This window comes from Lepisma saccharinum, chromosome 15 (genome assembly GCF_977018435.1).
Source record: "Lepisma saccharinum chromosome 15, izLepSacc3.1, whole genome shotgun sequence".
Taxonomy (NCBI): domain Eukaryota; kingdom Metazoa; phylum Arthropoda; class Insecta; order Zygentoma; family Lepismatidae; genus Lepisma; species Lepisma saccharinum.
In genome coordinates, this window is record NC_139243.1 from 16173495 (window position 1) to 16192218 (window position 18724).

At 37.7% G+C, this 18724-nt stretch overlaps 1 protein-coding gene across 8 annotated transcripts in view; it reads right to left on the reverse strand.

Moving 5' to 3' along the window:
* LOC145999612 (uncharacterized) overlaps nt 1–18724 on the reverse strand; it is a 308818-nt gene that overhangs the window by 154175 nt on the left and 135919 nt on the right. For 5 of the 8 annotated variants that reach the window (XM_083136687.1, XM_083136686.1, XM_083136688.1 and 2 more), the window contains exon 1: nt 3554–3688. The exons of 1 other annotated variant lie outside the window; for it this stretch is intronic. The gene's annotated coding sequence lies outside the window, so the exon portion shown is untranslated. Of the gene's footprint in view, nt 1–3553; nt 3689–18724 lie in introns of those variants that run through there. 2 more of the 8 variants (XM_083136683.1, XM_083136682.1) reach the window with 2 other exon arrangements.

Genomic DNA, 18724 nt, shown 5'->3' on the forward strand with positions numbered 1-18724 from the left:
CTCCTCTCGTGGGCTTCCATTCTTCCCAAAATACCCACATAAAGGGGCAAGCTCTGATTGGCCCTTTCCATTTGAACCACGGGGTCATGCAGGCCAAGGTTCCAATGATGCAATGATGAAGACCCAAGAAGAAAACAAGGAAAGGAGACTCATTTTAGGATATAACATAAAGATGACATGATTGCAAGTTATATGCTCATAACAGAAATTTTCTAATGATTGATTGTAAATAGAAAGAAGAAAGTTCCAATGATTGATTGTAAATAGAAATTAAGAAGAAGTTTCCAATGATTGATTGAAAGAAGAATCGTTTCAATATTATAAGAATAAGTTTCCAAATATTGATTGAAAGAAGAAGCCTTTCACAATAGAAGAAGTTTTCAAATATTGATTGAAAGAAGAAGAAGCCTTTCAACATTATAAGAAGTTTCCAAGTAATGATTGAAAGAAGAAGCCTTCCACAATAGAAGAAGTTTTCAATTATTGATTGAAAGAAGAAGCCTTTCACAAGAGAAGAAGTTTCCAATGATTGATTGAAAGAAGAAGCAGCATCTCAAATCATAAAAATCCTAAAGTAGAACCTTGTGGAATGTGAGAAACAGCAGCATAATCCATAGAATCATTACAACGTAGAAGGACAGATAAATTTATTAATAACTAAAGGAAATTGTATAATAAAAAGAGAATACTATTCAGCAAATAAATTGTATAGATGTTTTTCCAGAATATATTTTCGGTTTAGACCTTTCATAGTGGGTAAACCTTGTGGTTTCTTTCAAGTACAAACGTTATTACTCAATCCAAACAGCCCTACGTATATTTTTGTTTCTACCAATTAATCGTGCCAGTGTTTGATTTCCTCACTTTACCCATAACTGTGGCCTGTGTAGAATGTGCACTTTCGAAACTTCAAACAATAAAATATTATCTGTGGAATGGTGCTTGTCGGGGAAAGATAAACAAACATGTCAATTATGAACAATGAGTACAGGTAAATGGAACGGCTAAACGTTGAACATGCTGTGAAACACTTTGCTCATGCCAAAGCATGTAAGCGAAAGTTTTAGTTTTGCAAATAATTATTAGGTAAATGTCTGTTATATCGGAGACACATTAAAATCGGATATTTTGTGTTTCGGATAGTTCGAACTTACCAATTATATATTATGGAACATAGTTGAAGGTGCCATTATGCGTTTTACATGAAAATAACATCAATTTTTCACATTAGGAGTAATTCTTTCAGTTCCTTTCTTCCATTGTGGAACATACAATATGGCGCGCACAGCTGTGGATCATCTCACGTCGTGCTTGCGTTTTGTCGATTTAGAGTGGGTATGCAGTGTTTCAACCTTCTTCACCGAAAAATACCTACTTTCGTGTTCATTATGCACAAACCATTGACGGATAGCCCCAAAAATCAATCACGATAGCTACACGAACCATTGATGAATAGCTTTGCACAAAATACAAGTTTATTATATCAAAAGTGCTTATTTCTTGTTGTGCAGCATTCTACGGTGAGAAAATACCTCCACAAACTTTCAAAATGCTACAGAAACTCATTTCCGCAAGTAGCTTCTTCTGTAAAAATGAAGAAATGTGTCTCCGAAATAGACATTTACCAATTATTTTACACTCAATTCAATATCGTTACTTTTTTCTTGTATCATGACTGTTCGATGTGTGTTAAATACACATTAATTATTTGTTTAGCTGTAAAATGCAAACGTCAATAAACGTCAGCCACAAGATGTGGTTTACTGACTTAAAAATGCAAACTTCTTTCAATAAACATCAGCCACAAGATGTGGATTTTCTGACTTAAAAACATTATAAGCATGAAATTCATAATTGTAACCTTCCTCATAGCGCCAAAAAATATTATGGTTTGCGGGGGGGCAAAAAAAAGACCACTGGGTCTCGAACATTTTAGTCAGGACAGTGATTTCATGGCATATATGGTAGGACCATAGTTTGCGAGGGAAGTGTGCTGGGCGCCGTAATCCATCTTTAATCCGCCACTGGATTGCGTGTGTGTGTGGGAGAGTGGTTATGACCAACACTAACCACCCTATAGCACCCCTCTGAATGCTACCCCAAGTGTCAAGGTCACCGCACGTCACTGATGTTAACAGACGTAAATTGCAATTGAACCATGTAAAAATTGCATTCGTAGCATGATGAAATCCCAATAAAAAGGAACTTGGAACCCTTTGGCTTTAGGTCCGCTCTCTTCCAGCTTGAATTCAAATCCCAATTTCACCCCTCTAAAGAACACACACACATGAAAAATTCGATACTACTTTACTATACTGCAGACACCTAACAATGATTTATTTCACAATTTTTTACATTGCTAACGTGCTATTCTGCATTGCGGAACATTTCTTTAGGTGAAATAATGAATTTATAACAAAAATAATGTCTATTTCTTGCATTAACGAGTACTTACTGTTCCTTATTTCCAACAAACCATCCACGGGTAGCCCCAAAAACCATTGACGTAAGCCCAAAAATTCACGACAGCCCCACGAACCATCACGGGGACGAGGTATGGCTACTAGGTTAGGTTTGGTTCCATTAGCACTCCTTTCGTTCAATTTAGCATATACGGACAATACGAGAGGTTTTTGGGGCTATCGTGAATGTTTCTTGGGGCTATCCATCAATGGTTTCTGATGACATAATGAACACGAAAGTAGGTATTTTTCGGTTAAGAAGGTTGCAACACTGCATGCCCACTCCAAATCGACAAAACACAAGCACGACGCGTGATGATCCACAGCTGTGCACGAAATATTCTATGTTCCGCAACGGAAGAAAGGACCCAAAAGAATTACTCATAATATGAAAAATCGAAGTTATTTTTGTGTAAAAAGCATAATGGCAATACAAAATAGGTAAGTACGAACCATTTGAAACTGAAAATATGCGTTATAAATGTGTCTCCGATATAACAGACATTTACCAAAATGATTTGCATAAGTAGTTTCTCCTGTAAATTTAAAGAAATCCGTCTCCGGTATAGTAAAGGGCTAGAGTCTAGTTTACGTCCTTCTTGCCCGTTTACAAAACAGTGCTACTAGACAGCCGGCGCTCCGGCATCCATAGGGTAAGTAAGTTTTTCTTTTTACACTTTGTCACTAACCATTGACGGGAACGAGGTATGCCTACGAGGTTAGGTTAGGCCTGTTAGGTTAGGTTCCATTAGTACTCATTTCACCCCTAAATATGTGCTTCATCATTGAAAAATGTCCTCAGTACGTTCAATCACGCATATCCGGACAACATCGGTTATTTCTCGATTTTCTCCTCCAGGAAATTTTTCCTCGCCTTGGGATTTAGTTTGTTGAATTCCTTATACAACAATAACCTTTCCAACGATATATGACACGTATTCCTTATGAAAAGGATGTAAACGTAACTCTTGCCTACTTACCCTACGGATGCCGGAACGCCGACTGTCTGATAGCACGGTTTTGTAAACGGGCAAGAAGGAGTGCGCAAGAAACGGGCAAGAAGGACGTAAACTAGAGTCGAGCCCTCTTACCTAGTAAAGTGTTACCAAAAATTTTGCATAAACCCCTGGCACCCAAAGTATATACCACTGAAGGTGCTTATTATCTTATACGGGAACAAAGTAACCAGGCTGACAGAACTCCATGTGTTCGAAGTAAACAACAAAATCAAGAAACAAAACACTAACCTTCCTTCTTCTTTGATTGGCACACACCGCCTATGAGCGATTTCTTGCCAGGGGTCCTATTTGGTTTGTTATGAGAAAGTTTGATGACATTCCAAGTATCTGTTTGTTTATGTTACAATGTTGTGTTTTCGTGCAAAGCTGTACAGTACCCACATGACATCAGACCGTGGTTCGTAGAGTAGAGTCGAAAGGGACATCGGTGTAAAGTGAGCGTGTAAAAAATCCAAATCTTCATCGAAATACACACTAAAAGTCCGTCTGGGATACTACATACTCGTTGCGAACATATAAAGATACTACAGAGCTGAAATAACAGGTAAAATAACGTGAGAGTGAGTGAAACGTGATATAAGAAAAATGCCGGGCTGCTGTGATTGCAACAGAATGATACGAGAAATGGAAAGACTGAAACTGGAGCTGTCGTCTAAAGACGAAATCATAAAACTGCTTGAAACAGACAAACATGAACTGCTAAAAACGAAAAAAGGACAAAAAGGGGAAAATGTGTGGACAGAAGTAGTCAAGGGTAATGTAAGCAAAAAACCACTAATGCGTACCAGCACAAACGGACAAAACTACAAGGTATCAAACCAATTTATACATCGAAATCCATATGAGGTACTATACAATCATAGAGGAGTTAGGGAGTAGAGGATTACCCCACATTTAAACCTCGCTGCGCTTTGAAATTGCATTTCCATCGGTGGCCAGTAGATGGCGTGGCCGTCTTCTTTTGCTGTTTCCAGCACAAATTGGGGGGAGAGCACTTTCGGTGACAGTCACGTGGGTTTCAAACGTCCTTATTGGTCAGATCTCTTGTATCCCAGCAAGGCTGTTACCAATGGCAAGGGCTTTTTCGTTGGCTCCCTTCCAAGCACCGCTGTTAGGGGTGGGGTGAAGAGATGGGATGGGTGATGCCGTTTCCGCCACCGCAAAGTTCTTCGGAATCTTTTACTCGAAAGTAAGGTTGCCTTTCCTATGCAATTGTTAACAGATTCTTTGAGTGTTTATTTGAAGGCGAAATTGGGAATGTAAAATGTAGACATTTTCAACTGGCGCCTGAATTTTCAAATTCAGTTCTCAAAAAATATATCATTTTCGCTTGTTGAAATAACGAGTACAGTGTGTGTTTTTTCTATATCGTGTATCATTAAATCAGAATAACAACCATACCAATAAATTCTTCAGATTTACTTGAAAGAGGCCTCCCCGATGGCGAAGTGGTAACGTCGCCTTGTAATCAAGGTGTTCGGGGTTCGATACCCGGTGGAGGCACATAGTGGTTCGGATCCCACTTTAAACTGTAGGTCCTGTCCCGATTAGCCTTACAGTGCATAAAATGGACTTAAAACACCAAATCAATCAATTAATTTAAAGTAAGACTTCGACCATATCGCTAAAGCCCCTATCACACGGAACTGGATTTCTAGTTGGAATGCCCTAGTTGGCGATGAACTGACTTTCTAGGTAGCAATTATGGCCGCCTGGCTGACTGCTTGACTAGATTTGAGGAATAGGACATGTTCTAATTGCTACTAACTTCTTCGACTAGATTCTGTGGAACAGCCAATCACAGCAAAGTTTGGCCATGTGAAGATAATCTGTGAGTTTGCAAAGTAGCATTTTTTGTCTGTGGTTCCCAAGTGCATACAGCACGAAAGGCATGTTTACAATTGAAAAAGCTAAAATATTCTTCCACACGTGTATAGTAAACGTTGTAAAGTATGTATTTTATGAGCGCCGTTCATCTCTACCTAAAACCATTTAATACAAAGCGATATTCCTCTCAGTTGGATAGTTATCGTATTTTAAAAGTGTGAAGTGATACGTTGTTTACATCTCGCGCGGCCGCCATTATGCGAACGAAAGACTCTCGACAAGTACGGTGTAACAAGTACCGTGTGAGGCGAAAACTAAGAAATTGGTAGCCAGTCCAGCGTCAACTAGAGCGTTCCTACTAGAAATCCAGTTCCGTGTGATAGGGGCTTTACACTAAACCCATGGTTTCAAGTGCCGGACCCAGTGGCCGAGTGGTTGCCAGACCCTGTGGCCGAGTGGTTGCCGGACCCTGTGGCCGAGTGGTTGTCGGACCCTGTGGCCGAGTGGTTAGCAGAGCGCGCTGCAACACCAGGGGTTCCGGGTTCGAGTCCCGGGTAAGGCATGGGTATTTGTGTCCGTCCAGATAATAAGAAATGAAAATTGAGCTAAAATGAGAAATGAAACACAGTGAATAAAAGTGAAAAACAGCGAAAACTACCGCTTAGGGATATTCCTTCAAAAAAAAAAGTGGTTATCTCATCGCGCTGCAATGCTAGGGGTCCCGAGTTCGAATCCCGCTCAGGTTTGGATGTTTGTGTTTGTCCGAATAATGAGAACCAATGTGAATACAGTGAAACTTGACATGTGTAAAAGATTGTGAAAAATGTGTGAATGACGGGGGATACTGCCGATTAGGGGCATTCCTTTTTTTTAAAAAAAGAAAATGAATAGCACATCGCGCTGCGACGCCAAGGGTCCCGCGTCCGAATCCCGCTCGGGCATGGTTGTTTGTAAATGTCCATTCATCAATTTCATAATTTTATCCCTCATCCCCATCTTCGTAAATTAGCCAAGAGGCACAAAACGCGAAGTAAAATTAAAAAAAAACAAAAAAAAAAACAAATGAATCAAATCAACCATGGTTTAAAGTGCATCGCCATTATTTTAATTTATCAGTCGTGGCGAATTCTGAAACGTTATTAAAGGTAGTAACAGTTTTTTGAAGACACCCTTCTGACTTTTTAAAACATATATCTTTTTTCCTTTTCTTCTAGCCTTTCGGAATCCCGATTCAAATTTACGAAATGTCCTTCGTTCCCTAGATATTTAATTTCTTCATATAATTCCGATTCTACGCATTCGCACACACTACTGTCTCAAACAAGAATGACTCGAAAATTGTTGGCACTCTGGCATAGTTGTAAAATGTGGCAAAATGCCCCTTCCCCGTCTGCGGGAAACTTCATTCTCCTAACCAAGTAATTTGCACTGGAATTCCAAATGATGAAGGCCCTCTGCAACACTGAACAAAAGGAAAAAATGACGATAACTCATAACTGAAGTACAAACTGGTGGCGGCCACCTCTTTCACCGGCGGAACAATCATTTATTGACTGCAACAATCTTTACTCGCCTCCGCCGCACAAGAAATGAAAATGAAAAGAATAACGTGATTCACATAATTTTTGTCTCACTTTGCTCGAAATAAAATTATTTCTTTAAGATAGGGTGACCATTCGTCTCGTTTTGACCGGGACAGTCCCGTTTCATAGGCGTGTCCCAGTTGTCCCGTCGATAAAAAAAAAAACACTATTTATCCCGTTTTATAAAAGTCAAGGAGTTAGCTTGAAAACCAAGTTCCTGTGTCTTGACAGAAATTCAAAAGACAAATCCCGCGTTTCGTGTTAGATATTGATAAGTGATGCAACTTTTGTCAGGGAGTTCTGCAAATACTTCTGGCACTCGTCTACTTCAGCGTAGGACTAACATCAAAGGTTGATCAGAAGAGTCCAGAAACACTATGTAGTCAAACCGGGATTATAAAAATTAATAGCTCTAGACAAGGAGAGATCATATTTTACATATATATTGTTCATGATGTATCATTTATGTGATACATACTATAATAAATAATAAAAAAGGTAAAGTGCTCCCCTGTGCTTTGCACCATGCCATGAATGCGTATAGGGGGTGTGGAATTAGGGCCCCACACTTTCTTGATCTCGGCCGAAGCTTGGAGTGATGTGATCAGCACCACACCCCTGGCCGCCTTTACCCCCCAGAGTTTCCTCCAGGTTTCCACTCTATACAACGCTAGGTGATCGCCGGAGCCTCATGAACAGGTGGAAAAAGTCCCGGTTATCCCCCACCGGGGATCGACCCCGGGCACCTCGCATGGTAGTCAGACGCCATACGGACTTTTTTATACGCGTATATAATAAAGGAATACCCCTATTCGGTAGTCTCCCTCGTCATCCACACACTTTTTCTCAACATTCATACATATCAGTTTTTCCCTTAATTCTCGGTTTCTCTCAAACATGCAAGTCCTAGCCGGGATTCGAACCTGGGACCCATGGCTTCGAAGCGTGCTATGCTAACCACTCCGCGAATACCGACTGAGCTACCGCGGCTACTATAATAAATTATAATTATAATGATACGTTAATGACAATTAATGACAATAATTTTATAATTAGTCCTAACCAAATTTTCAGGAGGGGGTAAAGTGACCGCCTTGGATGTCTCGTTCTTGGGTCAAAATATTACGGTAACCCTACTTTAAGAGCAACATCAAAACGTAGTTGACCATGTTTTTATGTTTAAATTTTTGCAGCTTTTAAAAATTACGATATACCTACTATTTATGAAATCCTATGAGCAATACTTGTAGTTTCCTCGACCACTATAAATTTTTAATTCACCATACTCCTAAAAACGTGTAAAGTTATTGCTTTTTTATTTTATGTTATTTATTTTATTTTCTTGAAGAGTGTCAATTGTCAATTCAACCTGTATGTGGAGTGAGTTGACTATACATTCAGGGTCGGTTGACAATACTTGTCAACTTACCTTTGAAATGCCTTAAAATTACAGATTGCAAAAATGTGATCTAATGAACAGCATAAATGTTCCAAACCAGGGGTCGAAATCCGGGAGGACGGGGGGGAGGGGAATTTCCCCCACCAACGATCTTGTCCTGAAATTTCCCCCAATTAGTTTGAGATTCGAATATACATGACTGGAATAATATCGAGAACATACAAAAAGAACTGACAACAAAGAGCCTTATGTCTAAGGACACTGAACCCAGCAATCCCCAGAACACAGAAATTGGACCGACTTGTTACTTCTTCTCCATTTCTCATCGTCTTTCGTTAGCAACCACGAAGTATATAGATATATTAATAAGACACGTAATGGCATTTATATGTGAATTTTATACAGGAAACTATTATCTTCTTAATATCTCTTAATTCTTGTCCTTCCTCCCTTACGCAAATCATTGTTCGTCAACTTGCAATTACATTTTGAATGAAAGACAGTATATTTTATAATATAATTTGATTACTTAATAATTGACACACATTTAATGACATTATATAGTATATTGTGTGTGTGTGTCTGTTTGTCTGTCTGCTCCTCCCCCCCCACCAATCTGCAGTGATTTCACACCCTGTTCCAAACTAAAGAAAAAAATAACGATTACTACTCAATTTTTTACCCAGTGTTTTGACGCATATTCACAGAAATCTGCAATGTTGCCCATTCTCGTCTGGTAGGAAAAGGACACAATTTGGAAACTCACCCCAGTCTCCCCCACCCCCTACCTACTGATTGATTTCATTTTTGATTTTGATTTGCTTTATTTTTCTTCGCTTTTTGTGCCACTTTTGGCTAATTTGCAAAGATGGAGATGAGTGATGATATGATGAAATTCATGAATGGACACACTGACTTATAGAAAACACTAGAAGTGATAATTAAATGAATGAGCATTTTCTGCAAAGGCAAAACTGTGAAATAATTGGTAATCATTTTTATGAAGTTGTTTCCTGCTATAGCTGTATTTATTACGAGACAAGAAGTATTCTCATCATTGATTATTATAGTGTCAGTTATTAAATAATACCTCGCTGTCGTATCAAAACAACTCACAAAGAAAACATTACAGGAAAAGTTGTTCTCCTTGATGTTGCCTACGAGTTGAGAGAGTTCAGTTATGTTGTATTCTGCATACGTCGCTTAAACGTAACTTTAAAACTAAACTAAACTTCGCGACAGCCTGTACCCGGTGGAGTAACATAGTGGTTCGGATATATCTTTAAACTGTAGGTCCAGTCCCGATTAGTCTACCTGTGTATAAAGTCGAGTTACTCAAACTCAATCAACAGTCCTGCTTGGGCTATGGCTGCCAGAGCGTTCTTCTGTTCATTCGCTGATGCGTGGTCAGCTCATCGAGTCCCATTGCCGCTGTTTCTGTGTTATATTATTATTAATAGAAAGCAATAGTTAAATAAAATCTAATTCTTATTAAAAACATTTAACCTATCGTTTGATTTCTTGACATTTTAAACCAGTTGCTAAAGAAATAATATTACTGATTTACATGAATAAATGTACGAAATTAATTTCTTTATAAATATTTAATTATTTAATAATTGATGTATTACATGACTATACCTATAATATACATAGTTTCGGGCTTGGCCCACCTCCTAAAAAATCCTGGATACGGGCCTGACGTAATAAATCATGGGCAAGCCACTATTCTTTACATTATGAAACCAAAATTCCTCAATGACTGCAATACGAAACCAACCATGTAAGGTAGCATTTAGCGTTCCACCCGCACCGCAAGATCTGGTCCCTTTTCGCCACCACTGAGCAGAAGGACAAAAAGACTTTGATTTCTTTCTCCAACATCGGGCTTTTCTGCAACTGATCTAGGTCCAGCCAGTCAATGTCTCAGGCTTAATGAATGTCTTAGGCTATACCCAATGGTTTCAAGTGCCGGACCCTGTGGCCGAGTGGTTGCCGGACCCTGTAATTGTAAACAGGAGAATCCACTTCACAGCAGAATCGTTGCTAGGTTTTTGCCAAAATATTGCCTGAAGTACTTTTAACAGATAGTGTTATTTGTCCAAAACAATCAAGATTTTTTTTTATTTTTATTTTAAAATTTTGGGTGCGTCAGCACTAAGGCTATTTTGCACCCGTCACACTATACGGGGTCCAGCCCCTTACCGTTTCACATAACAACTCTAACGTTGCTTAATTAAAATCATAAAATATTAAAATGTTCTGACTTTCGTTAAAAGCCGAGACTGCAAGGAACACTCAGCACAAATAAGGACAAAACACAGGACAACACAAACAAAATTATACTGGCCATGGGGCCAGTCGCCAGAGCCTCGTTAGTCTTCAGTCCAGGGTGTACTAACGTGGAAGTGAGGTTGACATTTGGGTGTACTATGTGGAAGGTCACCCCTTACACCCCAAAACACTCAAGAAATTAAGTGTAATATGATTAAAGAGATTCTGTCAATCGGAATATATTTTACTGCTACTTTTCTTCATTTCTATTTGTACTTGTCTTGATCATAAATACACACGGGGTGCGACCGTACAACAGTGACAACTTTCACAGCGTGTAGAGGATATGAAGGTGAAACAATTCTGAAAATGGCATTTTGTATCCCCCATGCATGCAATCCCATTCAATAGCTTCTTGGTTGCCACTGTCATTTATTTTTACTGTAGAATTAGATTCTAAAAGTGAAAATACACCATGAAACGTTATTATGCCAACGCACACACTGCCAGAAAAAATCATTTACAGGGGTCGCACTGGCCTGAAAATCCTGGATAACTGGAGAAGACAGGAAAACAAGGTTAGGAACGAGATGATCATTGGAAACACAGAAAATTTATTATAAGCGTTCGAAACCTGGACTCGGGGGAATTTTTATTGCCATATTTGGTAACCGAAAATACATTTCGTTTTATCTTACATAGTGATTAATATATTTACAACATTAATGAACATAATGTCCTTCTCCAAAGAAAATTTTTTAATTCCACCTATGGGTCTGCCCCCTCCCTCCAAAAAATCTTGGGTACGAGCCTGACCCGTGCCGTACCTACCAACCGACTGCTGGCCTCACTCCCACCAGAAGTTGGATATCATCCAACCAGTTACGGGGTGAGGTGTGAATTGAAATTGAAATTGTAATTTTGGGTGCGTCAGCACTTAGGTTATTTTGCACCTATCACATTATATGAAGCCCAGCACCTTACCATATATAAAATATAACTAACATAACAATACTATAATGTCAGAGGACTAAAATATTCTTACTTGAGTTAAAAAAGGGCAACACAGGATTTATACTGGCTGTAGGTCAGCAAAATGCGGTCCAGGGTATATTACGTTCACACTCCATGGGCGCTGGCGTTCCACTTGGCGAAGCCAATGTGGATTTGTCACCGACCAATAGTGCATGTTCCTTAGGTTGACATTTCCATGATTGGTAAAAGTTGCCTCGTCAGTGAAGAGGATACGTGACAAATCGGGTGTGTCGTGTCGTAACATCCATGTGCAAAACCGAACACGGTCCACAAAATCATTCCCGTGAAGTTCCTGATGGAGGGAGATATGATATGGGTGAAACTTGTGTGTGTGCAGAATGCGCAATACACTTCGCTGACTCATCCCAGCATCCCTGGCAATTTCACGGGAGCTAACGTGCGGATTCACAGCAACAGCGGCGAGAACATTTGTTGCACCTGCCTCACCTGTAGTTGGCTTGTTTCGCACACGTGCTCGTGGTGTTACACTTCCGGTGTCTCTTAATTTAATAAATAACTTACCAAACAGACGTCGAGATGGCTGTCGTCTGTCCGGATATCTCTCTGCGTACACACGGTAGGCTTCTGAGGCATTATTTCGGCATTCCCCATAAATCAGGATCATGTCCACTTTTTCTATGTTTGTGAACACCATAATCTTCGCTCTTACCACTACGACTGCTTGCTATGAACTAACACGATCTCATGGACCTGCTATCAAAACTTGCTCTGCGTAAAGGCAGTTCTGTCAGGCACCTGAGAAGTCTTACATGCCGTGGTACTGACGGTCAAGTGGGCCACTTGTTCGTTTGTTTACATATTTTCACATTGCCATATCTTCGTTCTTATGTGCAGTAGATGCATGAGACCAACGGCGTTGTGTTTCTCTGCGTGTGCTCTTTTATATTATGCATGTTATTGTATATCGTTCCATTTAAAAAAATATGACTTTGCTCCAGATGCCCCATTTGTCAATATTTTTCGACCCACCCTATACCTCCGATTTACGAGCCCCATTTGATATTATTGTTTCCCGCAAACCTCACATCGCTACTGTTTCTGGTTTCTTCGCTATTTCAGGTGGTACTTTTAGGTGCCTCACGCGGTATATATATATATATATATATATATATATATATATATATATATATATATATATATATATATATATATATATATATATATATATATATATATGGTGTCATTTTAATGGCATCCACGGACTACAGAAATGTATAGAGGACATCAAAACAAACAACTTTTCTCAGTAACATTTTCCTCCTTAGTGTGTCGTTCTGACACTACAGTCATTCAAAAAAGCTTGTTTCGCTCCCTGAATGAAGGCAACACAACACAACATTTGATCACATCAGTGCAGAAGCGTGCAGTAAGGAAAGGCGGGGCAAGCACCGCTTGCGTTGTTTTTTAAAACACTCTTGATATCTTAAGTTCGTGTTTTTCAATGCCTTTATACACATTAGAATGGAATTTATTTACTATAAGGTATTTACATTTGCAGAATTTTCATTTCCTCTATCTGTTCTTTTGGCTTGAAACATAAACCGGCTACATCCTTGACAATGTTGGGTGATGCGGCACTTCTGACCACGTTAGAGGAGGAGGACTGCTCGCCTTTTCCCCCGCTTTTCGAGTGACTTATTTAGTTCTTGCATGGACACTGTCCATCCCCGTTCACGAAGAAGAAAGGCTGAGGGCAAGCAACACCAAGACCTCATCTGTCTTTGGCAAGGGTGTTGGAAAGAATTCGTCCACATGGGCCACAAGTGTTGCTAACTTCCAGAGTTTTCTGTGCATCCATAGCACCACCTAACGCGGTACGATTTTCATGTTTGAAACTCTACAGTAATCAACAAATTACATTATGAAGTTAGCCAGTGATCACCAGTCGTATGCTATTTATAAGAAATGAAATCACATCCGGTACTTGAACATATTCGTCATGTGGTAAGTTACTCGGAAATATGGAGGGTATGTAACACTGCAGGTAGGGTGAAAAAAAAGGAAGGTTAATTTAGAAGCGTGGATGCTCCAGATGCGTGTTGTTTTTTTACTGTGATATTGTGCTGTTTTTTCTGTTCTTTGTGTCGTGTTCTTGTACCTGGTGTAAAAGTAGGATTCTACACTGAAAATTTCTACCATGGTTGACATACCAGACGAGCCATCGATTTGCAGTGCTGCAGGTAAGAACTTAATTAGGGACCTTCTTTCAAAACCATTCAGTTCGAGAACATATGGTGTAAAGTTGGAACTTGTGATTGTGAACCATGAGCAACCATGTCTTGAACTGTGCATAACCAAAGCAACTAAGAAAGATGGGAAAGTTTTCATTAGGCAGTTTAAAACATCTCAGTACAACAATATTATGTGGTTATGTGGCAGCAATGATCTTAATAAATTATTCTGTTGGCCATGTGTTTTGTTCAATACAAATTTAGGACCATGGAACTATACAGGCTACAGTGACTTAAGCAATTTTTATAATGCAGTGCAAATACACGAACATTCCCAGAATCACATCTGCGCTTGCATCCAACTGAAGACAAGTCATGATTCACAATTCTAGCCAAGTAAGAAACCAAAATCCGTCCGTTTATTTAAAATCAAAACTTTATACTAATAGGATGTTTATTATTTTCAGGGTTAAAAAAAGAAAGTAATTTAATTTACAGTTGCCCTCAAATATCAAGTAAATCATTATTTTCTTCATGGTTGAAATTTACAAGTTTATATCGAGAGGCTGTTTTTCTTTTTTAAAAACCGTGCAGCAAAGATTTGATTTTAGGTATGTATGCACTTCACACACTCAAGCCCGATACTTCACCATTATGCACATTATTGTAAGTAGGGATGTGTGTAGGCCTATATCATATTTGAAATTATAATTAACCGAAACGAAAAATTAACCCATCGCTTGCCTATCACGAAAGGTCACGGCATGCCCCTGCATCAGTGATGTCATTCCCTGTGGAGAAACAGTGCATGGCAGTGTTGCAAGGAACACACAAATTTTGTGAAAAATGAGAGAATACCAACCACATTACGAGCTATAAAATGGAGATAGGAATGCATCCAGTAGACCGAACATCTAGGGTAACATGGCCTACCAGCTAGGAGACCAGCAGTCATAACAGGGAAAGGAAAATTGAACCACCAGTATGAAAATTTGTAGAAAAACAACGTATTCGAAATGAAGTGGTAATATCGGATTTTGTCTCTCTCTTAGCCTACATGTCAAATTTTATTGGACTTACAGTTTACATCTGGCTGTTTATGTCCAGCTTCATGTCAAATATTTGCAAATCTCGTTGCAAGGCAAATACAGTATATACAGGTTTGTTTATCTACTTGTTTTGTGGTGTTGTGGTGCTGATAATGGAAGTATCCGAGGTTCACATTTATACATTATGGCTAAAACACGTACAACCACAGTAACAACCTAATCATGAATCAGCAAGGAATATACTGATATATTCGCAGTTGCAAACTATTACATGTGTATTCGGTGCATTGATAAACATAGTCATTGGAGAGCTTGTTTTAATACTACTTATATTCCTGTATTTCTGTTCCTTGCCACATAATGCCGTGAATATACATTACATTATGTGTTACTTCCTTTGGAATTTTGAGTTCTTTCACTTCTATTTTGTCAATTGTTCAGTTTGTCACAGACACCCAGTATCAGAAGGATGAAGTGAATAGACTCAACTGTAGATGCCAACTTAGCAACGAGATTTTCAAATATTTGATAAGTAGGCAGAGACAAAATTTGATATTACCACTTCCTTTTGAATACGTTGTTTTCCCACCATTTCTTGTATCGTTGTTTTATTTCCAGTATTTATCTTATTTACATTTTACTTGGGATTACCACTTAGCAGTTTTTCCCATATCTATATAGTACTGTACATGAACTTACATTTTTTAGTACATTATTATTAAAAGATACTATCAACAATTTTTTTTTTACTAAATAGTTAAGCCACATTTTCTAAAAAAAGATAACAATATATATCCAACTGTAAGGTTAGGTTCACACATGAAAGATTCCAAACACTGAGGAAAAGGAATTTCACAGTTTATAAGAGTTTTATAGAATGTCTCTATTTCTTGTGTGTATCTATTACACTCAAATATGATATGGTGTATATCTTCCTTGTTGCCACATGTACAGTTTGGGTTTTGTACAATCCGGATATTTTGTAAATGACTTTTAGTACTTGTATGTCCTGACCTAATACGATTTAGTAATACTATCACATTCCGTGAACCTTGTACGTTTGTAAACCAAGGTCTGATTCTATTGAAATTAGCTATCCTCTGTAAAAGCTGCCTGCATTTTGAAATTCACCTTTGCACCATTCCTTCCAGTTTTCCTTCAACTTTTTCTTCACCCTCGGTAGAAGGTCTGTGTACCAGGTTTTCAGCTCCAGTACAGGTTGAATTACCCTAGCTTGTTTTGCATACAAATCTGCCATATCATTCCCTAAATTTTGACAATGTGCTTTAACCCAGGTTAAATGAATTATCTTTCCCCTGCTCCTTAAATTTTGTAAAGTTTTTACACAGTTTATAATGTATGGGGAGCATTTAAATAATAAATCGTAATTGGACTGAATTGAATACAATACACTTTTGGAATCCGTTAATATTAATATATTTTTTTCTTGCAATTTATATGTATAAATTAGTGCTTGGTAAATTGCATAAGCTCAGATGTTTTTACATGAGGATTCCATGTTAATTTAGTATCAAATATAACGCCTAAATATTTTACTGAATTTTCTATGGGAATGTGTAACTTTTTTGTGTATTGATTCACATTTTTCGGAGCTCCTTTTTTACTAAATATAATCAACTTTGATTTTTCTGACGATATATTCATAGACCTGTTCTCAAGAAATTTCTTTATCTCTATTATTTTCGCTTCCATGTTGGTGACTCCTTTATCTACTTGCTTGACACTCTCATATATACATAAATCATCTGCATATTGTATAAATCCAAATGGCTCAGGATATATTCTTTGAACATCCATTAAATATATATTAAAAAGTAAAGAGCTTCCCTGTGGAAGTCCCCTTGTTATCCATCTAGGACCCTCAACTTTATTGTGAAAATAAAAATATAAACAACGATTTTTTAATAGATTCCAAATTATTTTTTGATGCATATAAGGTATTTTAAGATGTTGTAGAATGTTTAATAATTTATTTATATTTACATTATCATATGCCCCTTTAATATCTAAGAAAGCAGCAATAAGACTACTTTTCCTTTTCATTGCATCATAAATTTTTGATGATAATATTGCCAAGGCATCTGTACACCCCATACCCTTCCTAAATCCAACTTGAAGCCTTGCAAATAAACCCTGTCCCTCTATATGCCAACTTTTTCTCTTTAGAATTAATTTTTCAAAAATTTTCCCCAGTACTGAAGACAGAGCTATCGGTCTATAAGATTCTCCTTCATGTGGGCTTTTGCCAGGTTTCAATATTGGTAAAATCATTTGAGTGTACCACGATTGCAGTACATTTCCTGAATTCATTACATAATTGTAGATGTTACAAAGATATATTATACCACATTCCGGTAAATTTTGAATCATCGAGTATGATATTCCATCTTTTCCTGGAGTTGTGTCCTTGGCTCTAATTATTATGTCTCTTATTTCATCTATCATGATATTGGTGTATAATCCTTGTGAATGTCTATCTTTAGGACTGAAAGAGAAAATTTCATCAGGGCCATCTGCAGGTTCGTGTTTATTATTACAAGTTACCTTCACAATAAATTCATCTTTCCAGGTTTCTTTGAGTGGTATTAATCAAGGGGTATGTGGTTTGCGGATTGATTTAAATTTAGCTCACACGGTACTGATACACTCTTTGTTATTTATGTCTTCACAATACTTGCCCACGATTTTCTTTTTGCACTGATATAACTTTTCTTGGCCTGTGCTATTGCTTTCTTATAATTAATCCAAGTTTCCTGATTTGGTATTGTTTTATAAACTTTTGTAGCTTCAATTCTCTGTATTTTAAAATTTTGTCAATCTTTATTCCACCAGTGTACTATTGGATACTTTTTTACAACTTCCTCTTTTGCCCTTTTGCCCTTGTACATGATCTGTCCATAACAATACTAACAGAATCTACAAAATAATCATATGTACTCTTATCAATATTATTTAAATCTGTATTTTTAAATAAGATTGTAAGTAATTTAGAATATTTATTCCTATCAGCTTCATTAACTTTCCATTTTCTGAGCGGAATAGTAAAAGATCTCACTGAATTAGTATCAGTATAAAAGAAACATGGATAATGGTCACGGGTTCTTTGATCACTGTCTGTTTCCCACTGAAATTGACCACATATATCATCTAACATTAATGTTAAATCTATAGCTGTTGGCCGAGTACCTAACCTTCCTATATATGTAGCAGACCCGTCATTAATTACAGTAAAGTTATACAAATCCATACATTCTACTAACACTTTCCCAAACTTATCTTCATCCTGATCTCCCCATATTGTGTGATGGCAATTGAAATCCCCTGCTATAATAGAAGGCTTTTCTATGCATTGAAACATTTGCGATAATGCATTTGTCGTTAATTTCTGTGACTGCACCTGTAGGAATACATATAGATATAATACTAACTTTTTGATTCATAAAAGCAATTTTAATTCCTACGACTTCAATTTTGTATGTGTCGTATATAGACGATGTATAATCAAAAGATATAAGTTCAAATGGAATGCTTTCATGAATCATAATTGCAACTCCTTTACTATCATCTTTTATCTTTTCATAAATTATGTGATAATGATTTACTTTAAAATAATTATGTTTGATGGGTTCACAGAGATTTCCGATGAACATAAAAGTTCAAGTCTATATTCATCTATTAATTTCACCAGATTTAGCTTTCTTGCTTTCAGTGATCTTACATTCCAGTGTACCCCCACGAATATTTTCCATTATTTTTTCTTGCACACCCTAAGGTGTCTCTTCAAAAATTTCCAAATCCTCAATAATTTTCTGTACCTGGCCATTTATTTGTGAGCATTCTGTTAATATTTATTTTATGCTTAA